A 16460-nucleotide genomic window follows, 5' to 3' on the forward strand; every position below is an offset into this window, starting at 1 on the left:
TTCGCTTACGGCCATATCACGTTGAAAACACCGGTTCTCGTCCGATCCCCGAAGTTAAGCAACGTAGAGCCTAGTCAGTACTTAGATGGGTGACCGCTTTGGAATACCAGGTGCTGTAAGCATTTCACCTGACTTTTTGGAAAAACTCATAAAAATGCGTGCGGTTTTAATGTAAAATATTAGATAAAAAAACAAAAAACAAAATATCATTACATTATCAGATTTGGTAAATAAATATTGAAATTGTAATAGTTAAAATTATGGCACGTCTTCGCTTACGGCCATATCACGTTGAAAACACCGGTTCTCGTCCGATCCCTGAAGTTAAGCAACGTAGAGCCTGGTCAGTACTTAGATGGGTGACCGCTTGGGAATACCAGGTGCTGTAAGCATTTCCCCTTAATATTTGGAAAAACTCATAAAAATGCGTTCGATTTTAATGTAAAATATTAGGTAAAAAAAACAAAAAACAAAATATCATTACATTATCAGATTTGGTAAATAAATATTGAAATTGTAATAGTTAAAATTATGGCACGTCTTCGCTTACGGCCATATCACGTTGAAAACACCGGTTCTCGTCCGATCCCCGAAGTTAAGCAACGTAGAGCCTGGTCAGTACTTAGATGGGTGACCGCTTGGGAATACCAGGTGCTGTAAGCATTTCCCCTGACTTTTTGGAAAAACTCATAAAAATGCGGTCGATTTTAATGTAAAATATTAGATAAAAAACAAAAAACAAAATATCATTACATTATCAGATTTGGTAAATAAATATTGAAATTGTAATTGTTAAAATTATGGCACGTCTTCGCTTACGGCCATATCACGTTGAAAACACCGGTTCTCGTCCGATCCCCGAAGTTAAGCAACGTAGAGCCTGGTCAGTACTTAGATGGGTGACCGCTTGGGAATACCAGGTGCTGTAAGCATTTGCCCTGAATTTTTGGAAAAACTCATAAAAATGCGTTCGATTTTAATGTAAAATATTAGGTTAAAAAAACAAAAAACAAAATATCATTACATTATCAGATTTGATAAATAAATATTGAAATTGTAATAGTTAAAATTATGGCACGTCTTCACTTAGAGCCATATCACGTTGAAAACACCGGTTCTCGTCCGATCCCCGAAGTTAAGCAACGTAGAGCCTGGTCAGTACTTAGCTGGGTGACCGCTTGGGAATACCAGGTGCTGTAAGCATTTCCCCTGAATTTTTGGAAAAACTCATAAAAATGCGTTCGATTTTAATGTAAAATATTAGATAAAAAAACAAAAAACAAAATATCATTACATTATCAGATTTGGTAAATAAATATTGAAATTGTAATAGTTAAAATTATGGCACGTCTTCGCTTACGGCCATATCACGTTGAAAACACCGGTTCTCGTCCGATCCCCGAAGTTAAGCAACGTAGAGCCTAGTCAGTACTTAGATGGGTGACCGCTTGGGAATACCAGGTGCTGTAAGCATTGCCCCTGAATTTTTGGAAAAACTCATAAAAATGCGTTCGATTTTAATGTAAAATATTAGGTAAAAAAAACAAAAAACAAAATATCATTACATTATCAGATTTGATAAATAAATATTGAAATTGTAATAGTTAAAATTATGGCACGTCTTCACTTACGGCCATATCACGTTGAAAACACCGGTTCTCGTCCGATCCCCGAAGTTAAGCAACGAAGAGCCTGGTCAGTACTTAGCTGGGTGACCGCTTGGGAATACCAGGTGCTGTAAGCATTTCCCCTTACTTTTTGGAAAAACTCATAAAAATGCGTTCGATTTTAATGTAAAATATTAGATAAAAAACAAAAAACAAAATATCATTACATTATCAGATTTGGTAAATAAATATTGAAATTGTAATAGTTAAAATTATGGCACGTCTTCGCTTACGGCACTATCACGTTGAAAACACCGGTTCTCGTCCGATCCCCGAAGTTAAGCAACGTAGAGCCTGGTCAGTACTTAGATGGGTGACCGCTTGGGAATACCAGGTGCTGTAAGCATTTCCCCTGAATTTTTGGAAAAACTCATAAAAATGCGTTCGATTTTAATGTAAAATATTAGATAAAAAAACAAAAAAACAAAATATCATTACATTATCAGATTTGGGTAAATAAATATTGAAATTGTAATAGTTAAAATTATGGCACGTCTTCGCTTACGGCCATATCACGTTGAATACACCGGTTCTCGTCCGATCCCCGAAGTTAAGCAACGTAGAGCCTGGTCAGTACTTAGATGGGTGACCGCTTGGGAATACCAGGTGCTGTAAGCATTTCCCCTGAATTTTTGGAAAAACTCATAAAAATGCGTTCGATTTTAATGTAAAATATTAGATACAAAAACGAAAAACAAAATATCATTACATTATCAGATTTGGTAAATAAATATTGAAATTGTAATAGTTAAAATTATGGCACGTCTTCGCTTACGGCCATATCACGTTGAAAACACCGGTTCTCGTCCGATCCCCGAAGTTAAGCAACGTAGAGCCTGGTCAGTACTTAGATGGGTGACCGCTTGGGAATACCAGGTGCTGTAAGCATTTCCCCTGAATTTTTGGAAAAACTCATAAAAATGCGTTCGGTTTTAATGTAAAATATTAGATAAAAAACAAAAAACAAAATATCATTACATTATCAGATTTGGTAAATAAATATTGAAATTGTAATTGTTAAAATTATGGCACGTCTTCGCTTACGGCCATATCACGTTGAAAACACCGGTTCTCGTCCGATCCCCGAAGTTAAGCAACGTAGAGCCTGGTCAGTACTTAGATGGGTGACCGCTTGGGAATACCAGGTGCTGTAAGCATTTCCCCTGAATTTTTGGAAAAACTCATAAAAATGCGTTCGATTTTAATGTAAAATATTAGGTAAAAAAAACAAAAAACAAAATATACTTACATTATCAGATTTGGTAAATAAATATTGAAATTGTAATAGGTAAAATTATGGCACGTCTTCGCTTACGGCCATATCACGTTGAAAACACCGGTTCTCGTCCGATCCCCGAAGTTAAGCAACGTAGAGCCTGGTCAGTACTTAGATGGGTGACCGCTTGGGAATACCAGGTGCTGTAAGCATTTCCCCTGAATTTTTGGAAAAACTCATAAAAATGCGTTCGATTTTAATGTAAAATATTAGATAAAAAAACAAAAAACAAAATATACTTACATTATAAGATTTGGTAAATAAATATTGAAATTGTAATAGTTAAAATTATGGCACGTCTTCGCTTACGGCCATATCACGTTGAAAACACCGGTTCTCGTCCGATCCCCGAAGTTAAGCAACGTAGAGCCTGGTCAGTACTTAGATGGGTGACCGCTTGGGAATACCAGGTGCTGTAAGCATTTCCCCTGAATTTTTGGAAAAACTCATAAAAATGCGTTCGATTTTAATGTAAAATATTAGATAAAAAAAACAAAAAACAAAATATCATTACATTATCAGATTTGGTAAATAAATATTAAAAATGTAATAGTTAAAATTATGGCACGTCTTCGCTTACGGCCATATCACGTTGAAAACACCGGTTCTCGTCCGATCCCCGAAGTTAAGCAACGTAGAGCCTGGTCAGTACTTAGATGGGTGACCGCTTGGGAATACCAGGTGCTGTAAGCATTTCCCCTGAATTTTTGGAAAAACTCATAAAAATGCGTTCGATTTTAATGTAAAATATTAGATAAAAAAACAAAAAACAAAATATCATTACATTATCAGATTTGGTAAATAAATATTGAAATTGTAATAGTTAAAATTATGGCACGTCTTCGCTTACGGCCATATCACGTTGAAAACACCGGTTCTCGTCCGATCCCCGAAGTTAAGCAACGTAGAGCCTGGTCAGTACTTAGATGGGTGACCGCTTGGGAATACCAGGTGCTGTAAGCATTTCCCCTGAATTTTTGGAAAAACTCATAAAAATGCGTTCGATTTTAATGTAAAATATTAGGTAAAAAAAACAAATATAGTATCATTAAATTATCAGATTTGGTAAATAAATATTAAAATTGTAATAGTTAAAATTATGGCACGTCTTCCCTTACGACCATATCACGTTGAAAACACCGGTACTCGTCCGATCCCCCGAAGTTAAGCAACGTAGAGCCTGGTCAGTACTTAGATGGGTGACCGCTTGGGAATACCAGGTGCTGTAAGCATTTCCCCTGAATTTTTGGAAAAACTCATAAAAATGCGTTAGATTTTAATGTAAAATATTAGATAAAAAAACAAAAAACAAAATATCATTACATTATCAGATTTGGTAAATAAATATTGAAATTGTAATAGTTAAAATTATGGCACGTCTTCGCTTACGGCCATATCACGTTGAAAACACCGGTTCTCGTCCGATCCCCGAAGTTAAGCAACGTAGAGCCTTGTCAGTACTTAGATGGGTGACCGCTTTGGAATACCAGGTGCTGTAAGCATTTCCCCTGACTTTTTGGAAAAACTCATAAAAATGCGTGCGGTTTTAATGTAAAATATTAGATAAAAAAACAAAAAAAAAAATATCATTACATTATCAGATTTGGTAAATAAATATTGAAATTGTAATAGTTAAAATTATGGCACGTCTTCGCTTACGGCCATATCACGTTGAAAACACCGGTTCTCGTCCGATCCCTGAAGTTAAGCAACGTAGAGCCTGGTCAGTACTTAGCTGGGTGACCACTTGGGAATACCAGGTGCTGTAAGCATTTCCCCTTACTTTTTGGAAAAACTCATAAAAATGCGTTCGATTTTAATGTAAAATATTAGATAAAAAACAAAAAACAAAATATCATTACATTATCAGATTTGGTAAATAAATATTGAAATTGTAATAGTTAAAATTATGGCACGTCTTCGCTTACGGCACTATCACGTTGAAAACACCGGTTCTCGTCCGATCCCCGAAGTTAAGCAACGTAGAGCCTGGTCAGTACTTAGATGGGTGACCGCTTGGGAATACCAGGTGCTGTAAGCATGTGGCACTATTTCCTTGTGCCACTGTTTCTAACACACTCTGCAGCATGGACGGGTGGTAATTTGTCCATGAGCGTAGAGATACAAAGAAATTCCTTCCCATAATCCCCTTGCTATCTTTCTGTCTCTTTCCTGCACGACCACCATGATGTGAGGACGCATAGACAGTCTCTCCGTAAATGAGGGGGGGCCACCCCCTCCCTCAACACTAGTTAGGGTAGGTTAGTTAGCTTTGAAAAGCCTATTGTAAAAATTAATTGTAAATTGTTTTTTTTTGTAATATATATTGTATCTCTGATGTAAAATAAAATAGTTAGTTATACCTTTGTATATTACAATTGTGTCGCGTGTCATTTTTCTTGTGTCTGCCATGAATGCCTTCATAAATGTCTTAAGTCGAAAGGCGGCCCTGAGGACAAAGAAATGAAGATTCCCACCAGAATGCCACCAGGGTGAAGAGATCATCTTGAGAAAGGAAAGGAGCCACACCCAAAACCAACATCTCAGGTATGATTTTCTTCTTACTACACAGACCCTAATGACTGGCCCATCTTCATGTCTTCATGAGACCGCTTTAAGACATTTACTATAACACGTCTGTCGGTCACACCTCAGTGACCGGCTGATAGTGGTATAAATGGTGCCGTGACCAGGATTGACCCTGGTTAATTACCAGACGGATCTCGTCGCATCTGTGTCGCAGTATAAATGATGCACTATGACCAAGACATATTGTTTCCCAGCATGGAAATAATTTCGACTCTTAAACCCACGGCACAACCAAAAATAACGACCACTAGACGAATCGAATAAAAAAAATGGTCCACGGTCTTTAAAAACGGAAAAAACTATTATTTCTGGCAAAATTTTAAAAAAATGGCAGACCAGTACACACGCGCACAAAAAAAAAAAAAACGCACTCAAAAAAAAGAAAATTCAGAACCTGAACAAAAAATTGTCTTGCACCTACAAAAAAAAAACAGTTTACAAAAGATCGATTTAAAAAAAAAGAGTATTGAAAGTAACCCTTCGAAAAAAAAGTAAGAAATGTGTCCCACACACAAAAAAAAAAAAAACAGAGACGAGAAAAAAAAAAAGTGTCTCTAGAATATGCAATATCTCTTTCTCTCTCACGCTTTCTCTCTTTCTGTCTCTCTCCGGATATATATCGATATGTGTGTATATCTATGCATCTTGTTATTACATGAAAAAAAAAAAGAAAAAAATCCTTCAAACACGAAGCTCGAAAAATAAATTTAAAAAAAAAAGGAAAGAAAATAAAGGATACCTAACATTTTTTATCTGATCTTTATTTCAGGTTTATAAAAATATAGGACTTTTTAAAAAATTCTTTTGACTTTGCAAGTGTTAGATTCAGATTTGAAAAAATAGAACTTTTACATTACATTTTATTCCATGAACAGTTGATGTGTTTATTTTTCAGGTTAGGTAACAGTAAAGCTGAAACATAAGGGGACATTTTTTTTTAATTGATAATGTTTCTTTTATTGATGTTTTGTCTGTTTAAAAAGAAAAAATGTTACTGGTAAAAAAAAATTGGGGTTAGATAATATGAAAGTTTTGTGTGAGAATGCCTTTTACAAAATTGTTCAAAATAAGATTGTTTTTCTATTTAGTTATTTGTTTTAAACTCGTAGAAATGTTTAATGTCTACCTGTCACTTATTTGTTTAAAACAATGGCCGCACATAGGAAAGAAGCGAAGACGACCTCGTCATGGTGTTTGTGAGGGTGTTGAGGGATGGGTGGTGGAACAATGCGACCTGCCTCTGTTTCTCTTCCTCTCTTTCTCCACCTCTCGTGTTGTCTACCATTCTTTCACCCTCTGCAAGCTTTTTTGGGGACGAGAGAGTGACTTTTAAAATCGAAGAGTTTTTTTGTGAGATTACGTAATAGTGTTATGAGGGTGGTAGGGTGTGCAATCGCATCGCTCTGTCTCTATCCCCTTCTTTCCCCCTCATTCTCTTTCTCTACTCTTGTGTTTTAATGATTGTATAGCTAAACCCCCATGGCTGATTGCAGGAGGGCATATAATAACGAATTAACTTGGAGTTTTTTAAATTTTTCTACCAAGTTTAAAGAACAAAATTATTTATGCTTCGTTAAATTACATTAAATGATGTCTTCAATTGGTTTTTATTAAAAATAAAAACTGAGACAATTATTCAAACAGCACTTAAAGTATTTTTTGAAATCTTCGAGTGTTTGGAAAAGCCAACTGTTACATGATTACGTTAATTTTTTAAGAGTTCTCTGAAATGTTCATAGTTTTTTTAAAGAAAAATTATGCTATTACATTTCGAATATTCTCTGAATTTTTAATAATTTCTAAGGAAATATTATTTGACTAACGAAAGAAATTTTCTTGAATTCTAGATTATTTTTAAGGAAGAATTATTCGAGCGAATTCTTTAATTGAAGGTTTATTTGAAATTGGACCGTATGATAGGGGTCCCTGAAATATTGACTGAGGAGTATATACGTAAAATTGAATTAATTATTAAGAAAAAAAAAGATTTCCTCAGTCTAGAAAGATCTCTCTTTAATTGAAACTTTAATTTTTTCGAGCTGTTAACTATACAGAACTGGTCGTTAACTAATGTGACTCCCAGGTGTGGCGGGAGTTTATTAGTTCGAAATAATCCTTGTGAGTGAGTTTAGGAAAAGAATTGCTTTTAAATGATAAAATAATTACTTGGAAAATAAAGTTAATTAACATGAAAAGTTTCTGAATTCGAAATGACCTGGATAATGGTCTAAAAGAAGAAATGATTTTTAAGAATCAATTAAATAACTTTAAATGTACACTGAATTTTAAAAATAATAATTACGAAATGAAAAAGTTTTGGGATGTCTCTGAATCTCATTGTGAAGGGTAAATTGATTCAAAATGAATTTTCTATGATCTTTTCGGAAGATTAATTTTAATAATGAACCAAATGTTTGGAATAATTTTTGAATTGTATTACGAAAAATGGGTCTATTCGAAGTTTATGACCTTTTGAGAAGATTGGTTTTTATAATAATAAATGAATTACTTTGGAAAGAAGTTAACTAACATAAATTGATTTTAACGATGAACCAAAATACTTGAAATAATTTTTAAATTTTGGAATTAAATTTTAATGATCTTTTGTAAATCAAGTTTTGAAAAAATACATATACTTTTTAAATGTACCCTGAAATTTGGGAAAAAGTTAATTATGAATGTAATAACTGAAATGCGTTTGCATTGTGTAAACAAATTCTAATTGTGACCGAGGTGCTCTGAAATGATTTTTTAAAAATGTTTTCTTTTTAAGAAAAAAAATTGTTAACACCCTATTTCATTGATTTAATGTATACCAGGTTTCTGAATTGTTTATTTTTGGAAATTTTTTTCCCCCTAATTGAGTATTCTAACTCATAAAGGCTGAGTGCCCTTCTTAATTAATTCTTTATATTATTAATAAATATTCCGTGGTGGATGGTTTTTATTGGTCGCTCGGCGGCAGACTCCTTGCTCTAACAGAATTAATTGGATTAGATCCTCTGAAGACCGAGGTTTTACTAAAATCCATATAGGTCGGCGTGATGAGGTCACGTAACCCCGACTTATCTAAAATACATTATACTGGTTGCTGAAGAGAGCGTAAGTCCAGTAACTGAAGTAATAACTTGGAATACATATAGGACGGCGTGATGAGGTCACGTAACTCCGACTTGGTTAAAATACATTATACTGGTTGCTGAAGGGAGCGTAAATCCAGTTACGGAAATAATGTTATGCAGACTAAATTAAAAAACGTATAGGTCGGCGTGATAAACTCACGTAGAATCCGGCTTAGTGAAATACGTATAGGTCGGCGTGATAAACTCACGTAGAATCCGGCTTAGTGAAATACGTATAGGTCGGCGTGATAAACTCACGTAGAATCCGGCTTAGTGAAATACGTATAGGTCGGCGTGATAAACTCACGTAGAATCCGGCTTAGTGAAATACGTATAGGTCGGCGTGATAAACTCACGTACAATCCGGCTTAGTGAAATACGTATAGGTCGGCGTGATAAACTCACGTAGAATCCGGCTTAGTCAAATACGTATAGGTCGGCGTGATAAACTCACGTACAATCCGGCTTAGTGAAATACGTATAGGTCGGCGTGATAAACTCACGTAGAATCCGGCTTAGTGAAATACGTATAGGTCGGCGTGATAAACTCACGTACAATCCGGCTTAGTCAAATACGTATAGGTCGGCGTGATGAACTCACGTAAAATCCGGCTTTGTTAAAAAAATATTATACTGGTTGCTTAAGAAAGTGTAAATCCAGTTACTGAAATCATGATGCCATTGCCTCGATGGAGGGCGAGGATGATTACCCTCTCTGGTATTTGAAGCAGTATACCAGTCTACCAGGAGCCTGGTGGAAAAAGATAACTTGCTTCACTGAGTTCCTGATGGAACGTAGAGCATGGGGACATTGATTGCTGACGGCCGGTTGACGCACCATTCACGGAAAATTAGGGACTTCTGAAATTTATGAATACTCATAAATTTCGGATAGCATAGGGAGGGATGTGGCACTATTTCCTTGTGCCACTGTTTCTAACACACTCTGCAGCATGGACGGGTGGTAATTTGTCCATGAGCGTAGAGATACAAAGAAATTCCTTCCCATAATCCCCTTGCTATCTTTCTGTCTCTTTCCTGCACGACCACCATGATGTGAGGACGCATAGACAGTCTCTCCGTAAATGAGGGGGGGCCACCCCCTCCCTCAACACTAGTTAGGGTAGGTTAGTTAGCTTTGAAAAGCCTATTGTAAAAATTAATTGTAAATTGTTTTTTTTTGTAATATATATTGTATCTCTGATGTAAAATAAAATAGTTAGTTATACCTTTGTATATTACAATTGTGTCGCGTGTCATTTTTCTTGTGTCTGCCATGAATGCCTTCATAAATGTCTTAAGTCGAAAGGCGGCCCTGAGGACAAAGAAATGAAGATTCCCACCAGAATGCCACCAGGGTGAAGAGATCATCTTGAGAAAGGAAAGGAGCCACACCCAAAACCAACATCTCAGGTATGATTTTCTTCTTACTACACAGACCCTAATGACTGGCCCATCTTCATGTCTTCATGAGACCGCTTTAAGACATTTACTATAACACGTCTGTCGGTCACACCTCAGTGACCGGCTGATAGTGGTATAAGCATTTCCCCTGAATTTTTGGAAAAACTCATAAAAATGCGTTCGATTTTAATGTAAAATATTAGATAAAAAAACAAAAAAACAAAATATCATTACATTATCAGATTTGGGTAAATAAATATTGAAATTGTAATAGTTAAAATTATGGCACGTCTTCGCTTACGGCCATATCACGTTGAAAACACCGGTTCTCGTCCGATCCCCGAAGTTAAGCAACGTAGAGCCTGGTCAGTACTTAGATGGGTGACCGCTTGGGAATACCAGGTGCTGTAAGCATTTCCCCTGAATTTTTGGAAAAACTCATAAAAATGCGTTCGATTTTAATGTAAAATATTAGATACAAAAACGAAAAACAAAATATCATTACATTATCAGATTTGGTAAATAAATATTGAAATTGTAATAGTTAAAATTATGGCACGTCTTCGCTTACGGCCATATCACGTTGAAAACACCGGTTCTCGTCCGATCCCCGAAGTTAAGCAACGTAGAGCCTGGTCAGTACTTAGATGGGTGACCGCTTGGGAATACCAGGTGCTGTAAGCATTTCCCCTGAATTTTTGGAAAAACTCATAAAAATGCGTTCGGTTTTAATGTAAAATATTAGATAAAAAACAAAAAACAAAATATCATTACATTATCAGATTTGGTAAATAAATATTGAAATTGTAATTGTTAAAATTATGGCACGTCTTCGCTTACGGCCATATAACGTTGAAAACACCGGTTCTCGTCCGATCCCCGAAGTTAAGCAACGTAGAGCCTGGTCAGTACTTAGATGGGTGACCGCTTGGGAATACCAGGTGCTGTAAGCATTTCCCCTGCATTTTTGGAAAAACTCATAAAAATGCGTTCGATTTTAATGTAAAATATTAGGTAAAAAAAACAAAAAACAAAATATACTTACATTATCAGATTTGGTAAATAAATATTGAAATTGTAATAGGTAAAATTATGGCACGTCTTCGCTTACGGCCATATCACGTTGAAAACACCGGTTCTCGTCCGATCCCCGAAGTTAAGCAACGTAGAGCCTGGTCAGTACTTAGATGGGTGACCGCTTGGGAATACCAGGTGCTGTAAGCATTTCCCCTGACTTTTTGGAAAAACTCATAAAAATGCGTTCGATTTTAATGTAAAATATTAGATAAAAAAACAAAAAACAAAATATACTTACATTATCAGATTTGGTAAATAAATATTGAAATTGTAATAGTTAAAATTATGGCACGTCTTCGCTTACGGCCATATCACGTTGAAAACACCGGTTCTCGTCCGATCCCCGAAGTTAAGCAACGTAGAGCCTGGTCAGTACTTAGATGGGTGACCGCTTGGGAATACCAGGTGCTGTAAGCATTTCCCCTGAATTTTTGGAAAAACTCATAAAAATGCGTTCGATTTTAATGTAAAATATTAGATAAAAAAAACAAAAAACAAAATATCATTACATTATCAGATTTGGTAAATAAATATTAAAAATGTAATAGTTAAAATTATGGCACGTCTTCGCTTACGGCCATATCACGTTGAAAACACCGGTTCTCGTCCGATCCCCGAAGTTAAGCAACGTAGAGCCTGGTCAGTACTTAGATGGGTGACCGCTTGGGAATACCAGGTGCTGTAAGCATTTCCCCTGAATTTTTGGAAAAACTCATAAAAATGCGTTCGATTTTAATGTAAAATATTAGATAAAAAACAAAAAACAAAATATCATTACATTATCAGATTTGGTAAATAAATATTGAAATTGTAATAGTTAAAATTATGGCACGTCTTCGCTTACGGCCATATCACGTTGAAAACACCGGTTCTCGTCCGATCCCCGAAGTTAAGCAACGTAGAGCCTGGTCAGTACTTAGATGGGTGACCGCTTGGGAATACCAGGTGCTGTAAGCATTTCCCCTGAATTTTTGGAAAAACTCATAAAAATGCGTTCGATTTTAATGTAAAATATTAGGTAAAAAAAACAAATATAGTATCATTAAATTATCAGATTTGGTAAATAAATATTAAAATTGTAATAGTTAAAATTATGGCACGTCTTCCCTTACGACCATATCACGTTGAAAACACCGGTACTCGTCCGATCCCCCGAAGTTAAGCAACGTAGAGCCTGGTCAGTACTTAGATGGGTGACCGCTTGGGAATACCAGGTGCTGTAAGCATTTCCCCTGAATTTTTGGAAAAACTCATAAAAATGCGTTAGATTTTAATGTAAAATATTAGATAAAAAAACAAAAAACAAAATATCATTACATTATCAGATTTGGTAAATAAATATTGAAATTGTAATAGTTAAAATTATGGCACGTCTTCGCTTACGGCCATATCACGTTGAAAACACCGGTTCTCGTCCGATCCCCGAAGTTAAGCAACGTAGAGCCTAGTCAGTACTTAGATGGGTGACCGCTTTGGAATACCAGGTGCTGTAAGCATTTCCCCTGACTTTTTGGAAAAACTCATAAAAATGCGTGCGGTTTTAATGTAAAATATTAGATAAAAAAACAAAAAACAAAATATCATTACATTATCAGATTTGGTAAATAAATATTGAAATTGTAATAGTTAAAATTATGGCACGTCTTCGCTTACGGCCATATCACGTTGAAAACACCGGTTCTCGTCCGATCCCTGAAGTTAAGCAACGTAGAGCCTGGTCAGTACTTAGATGGGTGACCGCTTGGGAATACCAGGTGCTGTAAGCATTTCCCCTTAATTTTTGGAAAAACTCATAAAAATGCGTTCGATTTTAATGTAAAATATTAGGTAAAAAAAACAAAAAACAAAATATCATTACATTATCAGATTTGGTAAATAAATATTGAAATTGTAATAGTTAAAATTATGGCACGTCTTCGCTTACGGCCATATCACGTTGAAAACACCGGTTCTCGTCCGATCCCCGAAGTTAAGCAACGTAGAGCCTGGTCAGTACTTAGATGGGTGACCGCTTGGGAATACCAGGTGCTGTAAGCATTTCCCCTGACTGTTTGGAAAAACTCATAAAAATGCGTTCGATTTTAATGTAAAATATTAAATAAAAAACAAAAAACAAAATATCATTACATTATCAGATTTGGTAAATAAATATTGAAATTGTAATTGTTAAAATTATGGCACGTCTTCGCTTACGGCCATATCACGTTGAAAACACCGGTTCTCGTCCGATCCCCGAAGTTAAGCAACGTAGAGCCTGGTCAGTACTTAGATGGGTGACCGCTTGGGAATACCAGGTGCTGTAAGCATTTGCCCTGAATTTTTGGAAAAACTCATAAAAATGCGTTCGATTTTAATGTAAAATATTAGGTAAAAAAAACAAAAAACAAAATATCATTACATTATCAGATTTGATAAATAAATATTGAAATTGTAATAGTTAAAATTATGGCACGTCTTCGCTTACGGCCATATCACGTTGAAAACACCGGTTCTCGTCCGATCCCCGAAGTTAAGCAACGTAGAGCCTGGTCAGTACTTAGATGGGTGACCGCTTGGGAATACCAGGTGCTGTAAGCATTGCCCCTGAATTTTTGGAAAAACTCATAAAAATGCGTTCGATTTTAATGTAAAATATTAGGTAAAAAAAACAAAAAACAAAATATCATTACATTATCAGATTTGATAAATAAATATTGAAATTGTAATAGTTAAAATTATGGCACATCTTCACTTACGGCCATATCACGTTGAAAACACCGGTTCTCGTCCGATCCCCGAAGTTAAGCAACGTAGAGCCTGGTCAGTACTTAGCTGGGTGACCGCTTGGGAATACCAGGTGCTGTAAGCATTTCCCCTTACTTTTTGGAAAAACTCATAAAAATGCGTTCGGTTTTAATGTAAAATATTAGATAAAAAACAAAAAACAAAATATCATTACATTATCAGATTTGGTAAATAAATATTGAAATTGTAATTGTTAAAATTATGGCACGTCTTCGCTTACGGCCATATAACGTTGAAAACACCGGTTCTCGTCCGATCCCCGAAGTTAAGCAACGTAGAGCCTGGTCAGTACTTAGATGGGTGACCGCTTGGGAATACCAGGTGCTGTAAGCATTTCCCCTGAATTTTTGGAAAAACTCATAAAAATGCGTTCGATTTTAATGTAAAATATTAGGTAAAAAAAACAAAAAAAAAATATCATTACATTATCAGATTTGGTAAATAAATATTGAAATTGTAATAGGTAAAATTATGGCACGTCTTCGCTTACGGCCATATCACGTTGAAAACACCGGTTCTCGTCCGATCCCCGTAGTTAAGCAACGTAGAGCCTGGTCAGTACTTAGATGGGTGACCGCTTGGGAATACCAGGTGCTGTAAGCATTTCCCCTGAATTTTTGGAAAAACTCATAAAAATGCGTTCGATTTTAATGTAAAATATTAGATAAAAAAACAAAAAACAAAATATACTTACATTATAAGATTTGGTAAATAAATATTGAAATTGTAATAGTTAAAATTATGGCACGTCTTCGCTTACGGCCATATCACGTTGAAAACACCGGTTCTCGTCCGATCCCCGAAGTTAAGCAACGTAGAGCCTGGTCAGTACTTAGATGGGTGACCGCTTGGGAATACCAGGTGCTGTAAGCATTTCCCCTGAATGTTTGGAAAAACTCATAAAAATGCGTCCGGTTTTCATGTAAAATATTAGATAAAAAAACCAAAAAACAAAATATCATTACATTATCAGATTTGGAAAATAAATATTGAAATTGTAATAGTTAAAATTATGGCACGTCTTCGCTTACGGCCATATCACGTTGAAAACACCGGTTCTCGTCCGATCCCCGAAGTTAAGCAACGTAGAGCCTGGTCAGTACTTAGATGGGTGACCGCTTGGGAATACCAGGTGCTGTAAGCATTTCCCCTGAATTTTTGGAAAAACTCATAAAAATGCGTTCGATTTTAATGTAAAATATTAGATAAAAAAACAAAAAACAAAATATCATTACATTATCAGATTTGGTAAATAAATATTGAAATTGTAATAGTTAAAATTATGGCACGTCTTCGCTTACGGCCATATCACGTTGAAAACACCGGTTCTCGTCCGATCCCCGAAGTTAAGCAACGTAGAGCCTGGTCAGTACTTAGATGGGTGACCGCTTGGGAATACCAGGTGCTGTAAGCATTTCCCCTGACTTTTTGGAAAAACTCATAAAAATGCGTTCGATTTTAATTTAATATTAGATAAAAAAACAAAAAACAAAATATCATAACATTATCAGATTTGGTAAATAAATATTGAAATTGTAATAGTTAAAATTATGGCACGTCTTCGCTTACAGCCATATCACGTATAAAACACCGGTTCTCGTCCGATCCCCGAAGTTAAGCAACGTAGAGCCTGGTCAGTACTTAGATGGGTGACCGCTTGGGAATACCAGGTGCTGTAAGCATTTCCCCTGAATTTTTGGAAAAACTCATAAAAATGCGTTCGATTTTAATGTAAAATATTAGATAAAAAAACAAAAAACAAAATATCATTACATTATCAGATTTGGTAAATAAATATTGAAATTGTAATAGTTAAAATTATGGCACGTCTTCGCTTACGGCCATATCACGTTTAAAACACCGGTTCTCGTCCGATCCCTGAAGTTAAGCAACGTAGAGCCTGGTCAGTACTTAGATGGGTGACCGCTTGGGAATACCAGGTGCTTTAAGCATTTCCCCTGACTTTTTGGAAAAACTCATAAAAATGCGTTCGATTTTAATGTAAAATATTAGGTAAAAAAAACAAAAAACAAAATATCATTACATTATCAGATTTGGTAAATAAATATTGAAATTGTAATAGGTAAAATTATGGCACGTCTTCGCTTACGGCCATATCACGTTGAAAACACCGGTTCTCGTCCGATCCCCGAAGTTAAGCAACGTAGAGCCTGGTCAGTACTTAGATGGGTGACCGCTTGGGAATACCAGGTGCTGTAAGCATTTCCCCTGACTTTTTGGAAAAACTCATAAAAATGCGTTCGATTTTAATGTAAAATATTAGATAAAAAACAAAAAACAAAATATCATTACATTATCAGATTTGGTAAATAAATATTGAAATTGTAATAGGTAAAATTATGGCACGTCTTCGCTTACGGCCATATCACGTTGAAAACACCGGTTCTCGTCCGATCCCCGAAGTTAAGCAACGTAGAGCCTGGTCAGTACTTAGATGGGTGACCGCTTGGGAATACCAGGTGCTGTAAGCATTTCCCCTGAATTTTTGGAAAAACTAATAAAAATGCGTTCGATTTTAAT

The 16460-nt window shown here is 35.7% G+C and overlaps 40 non-coding genes and 2 pseudogenes across 40 annotated transcripts; all 42 read left to right on the plus strand.

Moving 5' to 3' along the window:
• Positions 1 to 3: 3 nt before the first annotated feature.
• Positions 4 to 122, plus strand: LOC145300769 (5S ribosomal RNA). Its single transcript, XR_013872980.1, has one exon. It is a non-coding gene; the product is annotated as a 5S ribosomal RNA (ribosomal RNA).
• Positions 123 to 273: 151 nt separating this feature from the next.
• On the plus strand, positions 274 to 392 carry LOC145299840 (5S ribosomal RNA). The gene has a single exon (XR_013872084.1). It is a non-coding gene; the product is annotated as a 5S ribosomal RNA (ribosomal RNA).
• A 152-nt stretch (positions 393 to 544) lies between these two features.
• LOC145298613 (5S ribosomal RNA) lies at positions 545 to 663 on the plus strand. Its single transcript, XR_013870889.1, has one exon. It is a non-coding gene; the product is annotated as a 5S ribosomal RNA (ribosomal RNA).
• Positions 664 to 813: 150 nt separating this feature from the next.
• Positions 814 to 932, plus strand: LOC145298614 (5S ribosomal RNA). The gene has a single exon (XR_013870890.1). It is a non-coding gene; the product is annotated as a 5S ribosomal RNA (ribosomal RNA).
• A 152-nt stretch (positions 933 to 1084) lies between these two features.
• On the plus strand, positions 1085 to 1203 carry LOC145300967 (5S ribosomal RNA). The gene has a single exon (XR_013873172.1). It is a non-coding gene; the product is annotated as a 5S ribosomal RNA (ribosomal RNA).
• A 151-nt stretch (positions 1204 to 1354) lies between these two features.
• LOC145300180 (5S ribosomal RNA) lies at positions 1355 to 1473 on the plus strand. The gene has a single exon (XR_013872415.1). It is a non-coding gene; the product is annotated as a 5S ribosomal RNA (ribosomal RNA).
• A 152-nt stretch (positions 1474 to 1625) lies between these two features.
• On the plus strand, positions 1626 to 1744 carry LOC145300677 (5S ribosomal RNA). Its single transcript, XR_013872891.1, has one exon. It is a non-coding gene; the product is annotated as a 5S ribosomal RNA (ribosomal RNA).
• A 150-nt stretch (positions 1745 to 1894) lies between these two features.
• On the plus strand, positions 1895 to 2013 carry LOC145300544 (5S ribosomal RNA). Its single transcript, XR_013872760.1, has one exon. It is a non-coding gene; the product is annotated as a 5S ribosomal RNA (ribosomal RNA).
• A 153-nt stretch (positions 2014 to 2166) lies between these two features.
• LOC145299442 (5S ribosomal RNA) lies at positions 2167 to 2285 on the plus strand. The gene has a single exon (XR_013871698.1). It is a non-coding gene; the product is annotated as a 5S ribosomal RNA (ribosomal RNA).
• Positions 2286 to 2436: 151 nt separating this feature from the next.
• LOC145298615 (5S ribosomal RNA) lies at positions 2437 to 2555 on the plus strand. The gene has a single exon (XR_013870891.1). It is a non-coding gene; the product is annotated as a 5S ribosomal RNA (ribosomal RNA).
• Positions 2556 to 2705: 150 nt separating this feature from the next.
• Positions 2706 to 2824, plus strand: LOC145298616 (5S ribosomal RNA). Its single transcript, XR_013870892.1, has one exon. It is a non-coding gene; the product is annotated as a 5S ribosomal RNA (ribosomal RNA).
• A 152-nt stretch (positions 2825 to 2976) lies between these two features.
• LOC145298618 (5S ribosomal RNA) lies at positions 2977 to 3095 on the plus strand. The gene has a single exon (XR_013870894.1). It is a non-coding gene; the product is annotated as a 5S ribosomal RNA (ribosomal RNA).
• A 151-nt stretch (positions 3096 to 3246) lies between these two features.
• On the plus strand, positions 3247 to 3365 carry LOC145298619 (5S ribosomal RNA). Its single transcript, XR_013870895.1, has one exon. It is a non-coding gene; the product is annotated as a 5S ribosomal RNA (ribosomal RNA).
• Positions 3366 to 3517: 152 nt separating this feature from the next.
• On the plus strand, positions 3518 to 3636 carry LOC145298620 (5S ribosomal RNA). The gene has a single exon (XR_013870896.1). It is a non-coding gene; the product is annotated as a 5S ribosomal RNA (ribosomal RNA).
• A 151-nt stretch (positions 3637 to 3787) lies between these two features.
• LOC145298621 (5S ribosomal RNA) lies at positions 3788 to 3906 on the plus strand. Its single transcript, XR_013870897.1, has one exon. It is a non-coding gene; the product is annotated as a 5S ribosomal RNA (ribosomal RNA).
• Positions 3907 to 4055: 149 nt separating this feature from the next.
• On the plus strand, positions 4056 to 4175 carry LOC145301370 (5S ribosomal RNA; annotated as a pseudogene).
• Positions 4176 to 4326: 151 nt separating this feature from the next.
• LOC145300965 (5S ribosomal RNA) lies at positions 4327 to 4445 on the plus strand. The gene has a single exon (XR_013873171.1). It is a non-coding gene; the product is annotated as a 5S ribosomal RNA (ribosomal RNA).
• Positions 4446 to 4596: 151 nt separating this feature from the next.
• LOC145300252 (5S ribosomal RNA) lies at positions 4597 to 4715 on the plus strand. The gene has a single exon (XR_013872483.1). It is a non-coding gene; the product is annotated as a 5S ribosomal RNA (ribosomal RNA).
• A 150-nt stretch (positions 4716 to 4865) lies between these two features.
• On the plus strand, positions 4866 to 4984 carry LOC145300545 (5S ribosomal RNA). Its single transcript, XR_013872761.1, has one exon. It is a non-coding gene; the product is annotated as a 5S ribosomal RNA (ribosomal RNA).
• Positions 4985 to 10353: 5369 nt separating this feature from the next.
• On the plus strand, positions 10354 to 10472 carry LOC145298622 (5S ribosomal RNA). Its single transcript, XR_013870898.1, has one exon. It is a non-coding gene; the product is annotated as a 5S ribosomal RNA (ribosomal RNA).
• A 151-nt stretch (positions 10473 to 10623) lies between these two features.
• Positions 10624 to 10742, plus strand: LOC145298623 (5S ribosomal RNA). Its single transcript, XR_013870899.1, has one exon. It is a non-coding gene; the product is annotated as a 5S ribosomal RNA (ribosomal RNA).
• Positions 10743 to 10892: 150 nt separating this feature from the next.
• Positions 10893 to 11011, plus strand: LOC145300580 (5S ribosomal RNA). The gene has a single exon (XR_013872795.1). It is a non-coding gene; the product is annotated as a 5S ribosomal RNA (ribosomal RNA).
• Positions 11012 to 11163: 152 nt separating this feature from the next.
• On the plus strand, positions 11164 to 11282 carry LOC145298624 (5S ribosomal RNA). The gene has a single exon (XR_013870900.1). It is a non-coding gene; the product is annotated as a 5S ribosomal RNA (ribosomal RNA).
• A 151-nt stretch (positions 11283 to 11433) lies between these two features.
• Positions 11434 to 11552, plus strand: LOC145298625 (5S ribosomal RNA). The gene has a single exon (XR_013870901.1). It is a non-coding gene; the product is annotated as a 5S ribosomal RNA (ribosomal RNA).
• Positions 11553 to 11704: 152 nt separating this feature from the next.
• Positions 11705 to 11823, plus strand: LOC145298626 (5S ribosomal RNA). The gene has a single exon (XR_013870902.1). It is a non-coding gene; the product is annotated as a 5S ribosomal RNA (ribosomal RNA).
• Positions 11824 to 11973: 150 nt separating this feature from the next.
• LOC145298628 (5S ribosomal RNA) lies at positions 11974 to 12092 on the plus strand. The gene has a single exon (XR_013870903.1). It is a non-coding gene; the product is annotated as a 5S ribosomal RNA (ribosomal RNA).
• A 149-nt stretch (positions 12093 to 12241) lies between these two features.
• Positions 12242 to 12361, plus strand: LOC145301371 (5S ribosomal RNA; annotated as a pseudogene).
• A 151-nt stretch (positions 12362 to 12512) lies between these two features.
• Positions 12513 to 12631, plus strand: LOC145300770 (5S ribosomal RNA). Its single transcript, XR_013872981.1, has one exon. It is a non-coding gene; the product is annotated as a 5S ribosomal RNA (ribosomal RNA).
• Positions 12632 to 12782: 151 nt separating this feature from the next.
• LOC145299841 (5S ribosomal RNA) lies at positions 12783 to 12901 on the plus strand. Its single transcript, XR_013872085.1, has one exon. It is a non-coding gene; the product is annotated as a 5S ribosomal RNA (ribosomal RNA).
• A 152-nt stretch (positions 12902 to 13053) lies between these two features.
• Positions 13054 to 13172, plus strand: LOC145298630 (5S ribosomal RNA). Its single transcript, XR_013870905.1, has one exon. It is a non-coding gene; the product is annotated as a 5S ribosomal RNA (ribosomal RNA).
• A 150-nt stretch (positions 13173 to 13322) lies between these two features.
• Positions 13323 to 13441, plus strand: LOC145298631 (5S ribosomal RNA). Its single transcript, XR_013870906.1, has one exon. It is a non-coding gene; the product is annotated as a 5S ribosomal RNA (ribosomal RNA).
• A 152-nt stretch (positions 13442 to 13593) lies between these two features.
• LOC145298632 (5S ribosomal RNA) lies at positions 13594 to 13712 on the plus strand. The gene has a single exon (XR_013870907.1). It is a non-coding gene; the product is annotated as a 5S ribosomal RNA (ribosomal RNA).
• A 152-nt stretch (positions 13713 to 13864) lies between these two features.
• On the plus strand, positions 13865 to 13983 carry LOC145300330 (5S ribosomal RNA). The gene has a single exon (XR_013872558.1). It is a non-coding gene; the product is annotated as a 5S ribosomal RNA (ribosomal RNA).
• A 150-nt stretch (positions 13984 to 14133) lies between these two features.
• LOC145300583 (5S ribosomal RNA) lies at positions 14134 to 14252 on the plus strand. The gene has a single exon (XR_013872797.1). It is a non-coding gene; the product is annotated as a 5S ribosomal RNA (ribosomal RNA).
• Positions 14253 to 14403: 151 nt separating this feature from the next.
• Positions 14404 to 14522, plus strand: LOC145299549 (5S ribosomal RNA). Its single transcript, XR_013871802.1, has one exon. It is a non-coding gene; the product is annotated as a 5S ribosomal RNA (ribosomal RNA).
• Positions 14523 to 14673: 151 nt separating this feature from the next.
• On the plus strand, positions 14674 to 14792 carry LOC145298633 (5S ribosomal RNA). Its single transcript, XR_013870908.1, has one exon. It is a non-coding gene; the product is annotated as a 5S ribosomal RNA (ribosomal RNA).
• Positions 14793 to 14944: 152 nt separating this feature from the next.
• LOC145298634 (5S ribosomal RNA) lies at positions 14945 to 15063 on the plus strand. The gene has a single exon (XR_013870909.1). It is a non-coding gene; the product is annotated as a 5S ribosomal RNA (ribosomal RNA).
• Positions 15064 to 15214: 151 nt separating this feature from the next.
• Positions 15215 to 15333, plus strand: LOC145298635 (5S ribosomal RNA). Its single transcript, XR_013870910.1, has one exon. It is a non-coding gene; the product is annotated as a 5S ribosomal RNA (ribosomal RNA).
• A 149-nt stretch (positions 15334 to 15482) lies between these two features.
• On the plus strand, positions 15483 to 15601 carry LOC145300651 (5S ribosomal RNA). Its single transcript, XR_013872865.1, has one exon. It is a non-coding gene; the product is annotated as a 5S ribosomal RNA (ribosomal RNA).
• A 151-nt stretch (positions 15602 to 15752) lies between these two features.
• On the plus strand, positions 15753 to 15871 carry LOC145301129 (5S ribosomal RNA). Its single transcript, XR_013873330.1, has one exon. It is a non-coding gene; the product is annotated as a 5S ribosomal RNA (ribosomal RNA).
• Positions 15872 to 16023: 152 nt separating this feature from the next.
• Positions 16024 to 16142, plus strand: LOC145298636 (5S ribosomal RNA). The gene has a single exon (XR_013870911.1). It is a non-coding gene; the product is annotated as a 5S ribosomal RNA (ribosomal RNA).
• A 150-nt stretch (positions 16143 to 16292) lies between these two features.
• Positions 16293 to 16411, plus strand: LOC145298637 (5S ribosomal RNA). The gene has a single exon (XR_013870912.1). It is a non-coding gene; the product is annotated as a 5S ribosomal RNA (ribosomal RNA).
• The last annotated feature ends 49 nt before the right edge of the window (positions 16412 to 16460 follow it).

Source organism: Euprymna scolopes, chromosome 18 (genome assembly GCF_053919585.1).
Source record: "Euprymna scolopes isolate OS-2025 chromosome 18, ASM5391958v1, whole genome shotgun sequence".
Taxonomy (NCBI): domain Eukaryota; kingdom Metazoa; phylum Mollusca; class Cephalopoda; order Sepiida; family Sepiolidae; genus Euprymna; species Euprymna scolopes.